The sequence below is a fragment of the Maylandia zebra genome, linkage group LG23 (genome assembly GCF_041146795.1).
Source record: "Maylandia zebra isolate NMK-2024a linkage group LG23, Mzebra_GT3a, whole genome shotgun sequence".
In the NCBI taxonomy this organism is placed as follows: Eukaryota; Metazoa; Chordata; class Actinopteri; order Cichliformes; family Cichlidae; genus Maylandia; species Maylandia zebra.
The window spans coordinates 16,830,405-16,838,934 of NC_135188.1; the positions used below are offsets into that span (position 1 = coordinate 16,830,405).

Here is an 8,530-nt window from a genome sequence, read left to right on the forward strand (position 1 = left end):
TCAGCACAACTGGTGCAAGTGCGGCACCACAGGGTCACATCATCTTTCATGTTGTACCAGTAGTACCTATTCTTCAAGCGTGCCAGGGTCCTTTCTGCCCCAAAGTGGCCACCCACTGGGCCATCGTGCATCTGCTGCATTACGGAGTGACGATAGGCGTGAGGCAGAAGGATTTGGGGGAAAAACACATTACTTTCTGTACAGTGGAATTTCCTCACCAGCACTCCATCTTTTAGGTACAGTCTCTTCCACTGCGCCCAGTAGGCTTTGGTTGCGGGGCTGCATGCCGCTACATCGGCCCAGACGGGCCGACCTTCCCCTTTTTCCTTCCATTCCCAAACTGGGCCTATATCCACATCGTTCTTCTGGCTAGCCAAGAGCTGTTCTGGGGTCCAGCCACTGAACAAGCTAGTGTGATGGGACTCATCCATCACACTAGGTGGATATTTGGGCAGGTGTCGTGGCTACTACTGGAACAACAGTCCACTGCTGCTACGGGTGCACACTCTGGTTCTGCTACCCGGCTTTTCTCATCGGTACCATCAGGCCCCACTACCCCCACTGGGGGCTGCCCTGGGGGGGTCATGCTAGTACCACAGTCCTCTAAGTTACACTGCACACCTTTATGCTCGAACCGGTCGCTGTTGATGGTGGGCTCTGGGAGTGTGCACGGGCATGAAGCGCGGCAGGGTCTCCTGGAAAGTGCATCCGCATTCTGGTGGTTTTTCCCAGGTCGGTGCAGCACCTGGAAGTTATACTCTGCCAGCTTCTCCAACCAGCGGGCCAGCTGGCCCTCGGGCTCCCTCAGCCTGGTCAGCCAGCGGAGGCTGCTATGGTCAGTCCGGACAGTGAACGGCCTACCCAGCAGGTACTGTCTGAAGTGGGAAGTGAACGCCACAACCGCCAGAAGCTCTTGCCTGGTCGTACAATAGTTTTGTTCGGTAGCCGACAGCCGCCTGCTCCCATAGGCCAAGACCCGCTCTTCGCCCCCTTGCACTTGGGAGAGAATCGCTCCAATCCCACAATTGCTGGCATCAGTGTCGAGGAAGAAGTCACCCTGGTCCAGTGGGTAACCCAGGACAGGGGCTGCCGTAAGCCGTCTTTTTAATTCCTGGAATGCTCCCTGGCACTCGGCAGTCCAGTTAAAACGGGCATACTTCTTAGTGAGTTCGTGGAGGGGTTTAGCCACTGTGGCAAAGTCCTCCACGAACCGGCGGTAGTATGAGGCTAAGCCAACAAACTGACGCACTTCTGTGACGGTCCGCGGTGCAGGCCAGTCCGTCACCTGCTGGACTTTCTGGGGGTCCGTGGAAATACCTCCAGCAGAGATGATATGGCCCAGATAGGCCACCTGCTCCCGAAACAGGCAGCATTTAGATGGCTTCAGTTTTAGGTTGGCTCCACGCAATCTGATGAACACTTGCTCGAGCCGCTCCAGCATCTGGGTGCTATCCTGGCCCAGGACAATGATGTCATCTAGGTACACTAGGCATGTCTCCCACTGCAGCCCAGCCAGGACTCTGTCCATAAGCCTTTGGAATGTGGCCGGTGCGTTGCACAGTCCAAACGGCATCACATTCCACTCGAACAATCCCTTACGGGTACAAAATGCAGCTGCTTTTCGGGCTCTGGGGGTCATCTCTACCTGCCAGTACCCTGAAGTCAGGTCTAGTGTACTGAAGTACTTGGCAGTAGAAAGCGTGTCAAGGGTGTCCTGGATGCGTGGCAGGGGATAAGCGTCTTTAAGGGTTCGCTCATTTAGTGGTCTATAGTCCACGCATAGTCTGGGACTCTGGTCCTTCTTCTTCACCATCACAATTGGAGCAGCCCAGCCGCTATTGCTAGGTTGAGCTAGCCCAGCCTCCCAGCTCTGCTGTACTTGCTGGTCGGCCGCTATTTGTTTGTCCCCTGCCATCCTGCGCGGCGGGTGCTTAACTGGTGGCCATGGCGTGGTCAGGATGTCATGCTGAACAACACCAGTGCGACCAAGGTCATTCGGGCCAGTGGAGAAGACATCACTGTAGGACCTCAGCAGGCCTGCCAGATCGTAGCGGGCAACGTGAGTCAAACCGGGGCTGCTCTCGGCGTAAAGGGCCTGCAAATGGCTTGGTACAGAAGCAGGGGGAGTACCATTAAGTTCGAGGGCTGCCAGGACCCTTGGTGGGCGACCCCCCGACCCCTCCAGGACCTGCACGGGCTGAAGAACCCCTGCCACGGCACCACGCTTTAAGGTGACAGCTGCGGCCCCAGGGTTAAAGACTCTGATTGGGATGCTAGAGGGTTTACTAGGTTGCACAACTGCGTGAGCTACCAGTACTTGGTGCTTCTCCACAAAGCCCTTTGTAGGGCTTAGCATCATGTCTCTATGGGCGGCACAGTGGGAGCTGGAAAACCCGGGGACCACATACTCGCAGCCTGGTTCCAAAACCGTAGTGCGTGCCACCCTAACAACAAGCACCTGGGGTCGAGGGCCCACGCCAGAACATGGTATCTTTTCATTAAACAGGGTTATCTCTTGGCGGCCGTAGTCTAAGCAAGCGCACGATTGTTGCAGGAAAGGGTGCCCCAGAATAACTTCAGTGCCTTCAGCCATGTCGGCCAAAAGAAAGTCTACATTTTCAACACCGCTCCCCACCTGTACAGGCAGGTTGACCTCGCCCAGAACGGCCAATCCCTCTGGACCAATGCCTTGTAGAGTCTGAGCAATGGATGCCTGCACCTGAGGTCTTGACTCTGCGGGGATGGTGTTAAAATAGTGGAGGGGCAGCACATTCCGCCGTGCACCAGAATCCAGCAAGGCCCGTATTTCCCGTCCCTGTATTGCTATCTGGACACACATCACATCTTGGCCTCCGTTGTGGAACACTGTGCCTGGGTCAGGGGCTGGGCCTCTAGCAGCTTTTACAGGCTTTTGGGCAGGTGAGCGAGGAGAGGGGCAGTTCCTCTGTAGATGTCCTATGCCGGAGCAGTTATGGCAAACAGCCTCCTTCCTGCTTGACCTGTTAGATGTGCTCCAGCTTTGGCGCCCACGCTGGATAGGTCTTTGGGCCCTCTCCGGTGGTTCATAACTTAGCATATGAACACTCTCCCGTAATGCAGCTGTTCGGGTCCCCTGTGCTGTAGAGACTCGTGGCCCTGGCTGCATAAGCTGTGTGACTGCCCTGGCGGCCCTTTTCGTTGTCTCGAACCTGTGGGCGATTTCATAGGCTCTTGCCAGGGTGCGTGGTTGTTCTTCCAACAATTTCTGGACCATTTCAGCATCTGCCAAAGCATTAGTGAAGATCTCTACAGCAATGCAGTCCTGCTCCAGCTTGGAGCGGTTGGCATACACAATGGAAACCTTCTCGTATATATCATCTCTGAGGGTGTGCAGGGCCTCACCTGGTTTCCGGATTCTCTGCCGTAGCTCAATGCCAATGGCTGCTGCATGCTCTGAACACGGCCCATAGGCAGCCTCCACCTCCTCCACAATCCTCTGGTAACTCCAGCGAGCAGATTTGGGGTTTTTGTGGATTATGGCTCCAGCTGCGCCCCTCAGGCTGAATCTCAGTTGGACAGCCATGGTGTTCTCCGTCCAGCAGTTGGCCTTTGCACAGGTCTCGAACTGATAGAGAAAGTCTTTCCATGACCCTGACCCATCGAAATGGTCTGGTTGTAATGTGGGAATTTTCTCCTTGCCCCTCGTCTGTCCATCAGCACTACAATCTGCAAAACCCCCGTCTTGCACTACACCAGGAAAACAGCCGCGTGGCCCTGGCATGGCTTGTTTTGAACTGTGACCCTGGTCATGCTTGCAAAGCCCACACCCCCCATCTGGTGCTGGTATTGCCATGCGAGTTGTTGGGGAAAAATAGCCCTGAGCTGGCATTTCATAGCTGTACTGCGCAGGTTGGGGTATACCCGGCATAATGGGTAGCTTCGCTGGCTCAGTAAACTGCGTTTTTCTAGGGACACTGCAGGTACAGTTCATGGCGGTGAATGGCTGGCTGCATGGCCGAGATGTAACAATCCGAGGTGGGTGATCATGCGAGCCATGCTGTCCCACTGTGAGCGGTGTAGATGCAGTGTTACCAGGGCCTTCGCAGTCTGAGCACTGCAACTGCTTAAACTCACTGCACACTGCATTCTGCTTCGCTATTGGTGTTAAGAAAGGGTTGGTGTGAGCTGAAGGTGGCGGGGTGAGATGCCATGCAGCCTCAAACTCCGTCGTATAGACTGCTGCTATGCTCGCCGCTGGCGTTAACTCTATGTCCGTGATGAAGGGGTTGATGCTGTGGATTCTATTGTTTACATAAGTGGCACGGTCCACATTAGCTGTGCCACTCTCTGGGGTTTCTGGCAAAAATGGGTTGCTGCTCTTACTGAAGTACATTCCCATGCCATCCCCTTCAGCATCTCTCGGAGCCGCCATTTTCTCTGTCGTCCGAGGGAAAAGAGAAAAAGAAAGTTCGCTCCCTCTCTCTCGGCGCTTTGCGGAGTTTTATCCCGGAAAAGAGCCCCCAGTGTTACCGCGCCAGATCCGCGGCCCCGAACCGTAGTAAGGAAACCTCTGGCAGTTACTTGACTCGCAGCCGGCAACAGCTTACTATACAGGTCAACTCCGCTAGCAAGAAGATCGAGGGAGGCGTAGGAAACTGCTTTACCGAACCTTTATTTCTCCTCCAAGGCACGAACACCGCGTACAGTGGGCTGAAACAGTTTACTCACAGCGGGCATCGCCGATACAACTTTGGCTGCCGAGGGAGTTATTATATTCCTTTTATTTACTTTCTCTTCGTCTCTTCTGTAGTTAACCGTTACTTTTCTTTTCCTTCTCCGCTCACCCTCACACACCCGACAGGCAGTTCCGCTACACACACCCGCATACATTTCCCATCAGGCTTCACCCTTAAAGGACCATGCCTGTAACAATGGTAACCAGTGTGCCTACATACTCATTGTCATTGGCCTTCACTTGGTTACCCAGGAACAAAAACAAATTTAACTGAAGTAACTTGCTCAACTCTAAGAAACATCTATTCCCATTAATCTCACACTGCATTTTAGGTAGATTTTAATTTCAGTGCAAAAACATAACAGAGTACATTGACAATATGCATGTATCTGAACTAGCCTATTGCCACTCAAAAAGAAGGAGCAGGATATTCTTAGCTTGTTTACCATTTACTGGAGTTTCAGAACAACAGAGATTCATGTTAAACTAAATGAATCTGACCAACTCCATGTAAACACACAGATAGATTAAAGCATGGATGAAGTGCATGCATACACAGTCATGTGTACAGATCAAGTGTTTGAGATGTAAGCAAACTGAATCTACACATTTACCTTTCAAAGCCGAGTTGGTTGAATAGCCTTGGAGTAGCCTCAGTCTGTGTGTCTCAAAGAGGGGGCAGCAGAGGATAAAGACCTTTCTAATAGCTTCTTTTCTGTGTTGCTGCCTCTGCTTGTATTTCTCCAGCTACAACACCATAGCAGACAGGGAGAGCAGGCTGCTTGTTTACCTGACACTCTGCCTGTCTAAAAAACACACTGCTTGGTAACTTGTGTGACTGCTTGTCTACACCTTTCTGACTATTTACCCGTCTACGATAAATGTCTGCCCTCACTGCTCACCCGTACACCTGTTAATTTACCCCGGCTGTGTTTTAGTTGAACTGTTTAACAGTAGGCTAGCTTTTCTCTCTCCAAGTGCTGACATTAGCATAGTCCTTCCTCCTCTCTTACCTGCATTCAACTAACCTGTTTGGCTGTGTTGCCAGCATAACGTGCGTGTGTGTGCGAGAGGGTGTGTGTGTGTCTCTGTGTAATTGGCACTTTTTTTAGCTTCTATGATGTAATCCTCTGCGGTTATGTTTTACATTGGTTGCTGTAATCAGACACAGACACACACCTTACACACAGTAGCCACTGTACTGAAAGCACACTTGCTTTCACTGTAAAAATGAGAAGTTTTTGCTACCACTACAACAAAGCAAAAGAAGCAAACAAAATAAATCAATACAAATTTAAAAATCTTACAGACAAAACAGTATACTGTAAATGCCATAAAGCACCGTGAACATAAATTGTTGTGAAATGTGGTGCAATAGCTTTCACTGAAGCGGTGTAAAGAGTGAGTCATACAACAAGCTCAGAGCTCCTCCCATAAGGTTGGACACTGGATATGGGCACAGTCTTAAAGAAACTGCTTGTAGAGCTCCAATAACAATGGCAACTGGAGACAGTCCAAGTAGGCTCTGAAAGGTTTACACCATTACAGATGTACTGTATTGACACTTTCATGTCTGCTTTGTTAGAAAGACAATTTTCTTTTCTTTTAAAAAAGTCTCATAGCCATTCCATCTGTGAATAACTGATTAGAGTTGCTTCATTGTTCTGGTCTGTAAGTGGTTCAAAACAAAGCGATTTATAAATAGTGAAAGGGAATTTTATGACCCCATTATTACACAGACAGCTACTTTATCATCATCACAATGATCTTTCATCAAAGGTAAAAACTGAAAGTTTTCTACAAGGATTTTGAGATTTATTTAGATAGTAGCAATGACAAAAGCTCAAACCGCTTTACATCATAAGGTAAAGACCCTACAATAATGCAGAGAAAACCCTAACAATCAAACAACCCACTCTGAGCAAGCACTTTCAGCAGAAAGAAACTTCACTAACTACAAATTACAATTCAGCCTCATCCGTTAACCTATTGAAAACAATGAGGTAGTTAGTAGTTAGTTAGAGAGCTAGTTTTGTATTTTCTAAATAGGTTTTATTTTTATAAAAAGCTTACTTTTTGTTTTAATTCCAGTTTAGTTGCAGTTTACAGAGTGGATTTTCTTATTTTAGTTTAGTTTTTATTGTTTGAAAATCTTTAGCTGAAGTTTAGTTTTTATTAGTTACTGTGTGAAGGGCATATGTCAGAGGTAATATTAAAAATAAAAAAAACATAGTATAGGTACTCCAATAAAAACAAACTTTTTGAAAGCAGCTGAATTGCAATATCTTAGACATTTAGAATCTCAAAAAACACATCCATTGATATGAGGTGCCGAAAGGGACATTATTACTGAAACGCTCTCACACACACAACTGAAACGCTCTCACACACACTACTGAAATTTTAGCTCTCACACACACAACTGAAACGCTCTCACACACACTACTGAAACGCTCTCACACACACTACTGAAACGCTCTCACACACACTACTGAAATTTTAGCTCTCACACACACTACTGAAACGCTCTCACACACACTACTGAAACGCTCTCACACACACAACTGAAACGCTCTCACACACACAACTGAAACGCTCTCACACACACTACTGAAACGCTCTCACACACACTACTGAAACCAGAGGCATTTCCGCTGAACAGGAAGTTGTTTCCTGACAAGGAAACTGATGGAAAAAGTGGTATATTTCAAAACACCACAAGGATTTCTACTCAGCAACCTGCTAGTACAGCAGTCCCCAACCTTTTTTGCGCCACGTAAACGATATAAAAATAAAAAAACGATAAATACCATGAAAACCATAGAAATGTGTTCGAATTTTTGTGGAGGAATAAAACCCATTACATAGAAAGATCTCAGCTTGTGAAGGGATACAATAAAGGTGGTATCAAAACTCCAGAATTAGAATTTATGGTTGGCACCCTTAGAATTAAATGGTTAAAATCTTGTCTGTCACAGCCAGACTCTACTTAGCTCCACATCCCATGATTCTTGTTTAATAAAATAGTATACAGGATTAGACTTTATTTTGAAATGTGATTTTGCGGCAAATAAAATCCCCATAAAGATATCAAACTTTCCAAAACAGACGTTGCATTTTTGGGAAAATGAGATTTACCCACAACTTCTCCCCATAATTCAACCTTATGGAATAATAGGGTAATAACACTTAATCAAAAATCAATTTTCAAGAGTGACTGGTTTGAACAAAAATATTATATTCATAACAGATTTGTTGGATGATAAAGGTGTCATTCTAAGTTACACAGACTTTTCAGAAAAATATTGTCTAAACTGTTCTCAAAGAGAATATAACAAATTTTGTGAACTGGTCCCACTGCCTCTGCTTCATTTGATTAAAATTTTTATGATATACAATAATTTCTCATCAGTGCTCCCAAATTTATTGCTAGGGCAATGTCAGCTGTTTGATAAAAATGCAATAAGAAATTTGTTAGTAGTTTCTTCAAAGACAGAATATTTCATAGTTACAACAGAATGGTTACATGGCATGGGTCTAATTTAGTTATTTCATATACACTGGATAAAGCATACTAAAAATTTATGAAATAGCCTATTCTACCTAAAGTTAAAGAAACACACTTTAAACAAAACTAATACTGTGGCAGAATTTCTAAAAAAAGAGATTTGGCTTTGAGGTGGATCAGTGTTCTTTTTGTACTGATGAAAATGAAACCCTAGAACATCTTTTTTTTTCTATGCCCTATCACACAATGTATTTGGTGCAACTTAAAAAATTCGATTTCCCTAAATATTAATTTGAAATTTTGTGAGG

At 46.9% G+C, this 8,530-nt stretch overlaps 1 protein-coding gene across 1 annotated transcript in view; it reads right to left on the bottom strand.

Annotated features, from left to right (window-relative positions):
* The window catches only part of naaladl2 (N-acetylated alpha-linked acidic dipeptidase like 2), a 471,898-nt gene extending 466,200 nt beyond the window's left edge, over positions 1-5,698 (bottom strand). The window contains exon 1 of the mRNA XM_076880772.1: positions 5,329-5,698. The gene's annotated coding sequence lies outside the window, so the exon portion shown is untranslated. The remainder of the gene's footprint in view (positions 1-5,328) is intronic.
* Positions 5,699-8,530: the final 2,832 nt, after the last annotated feature.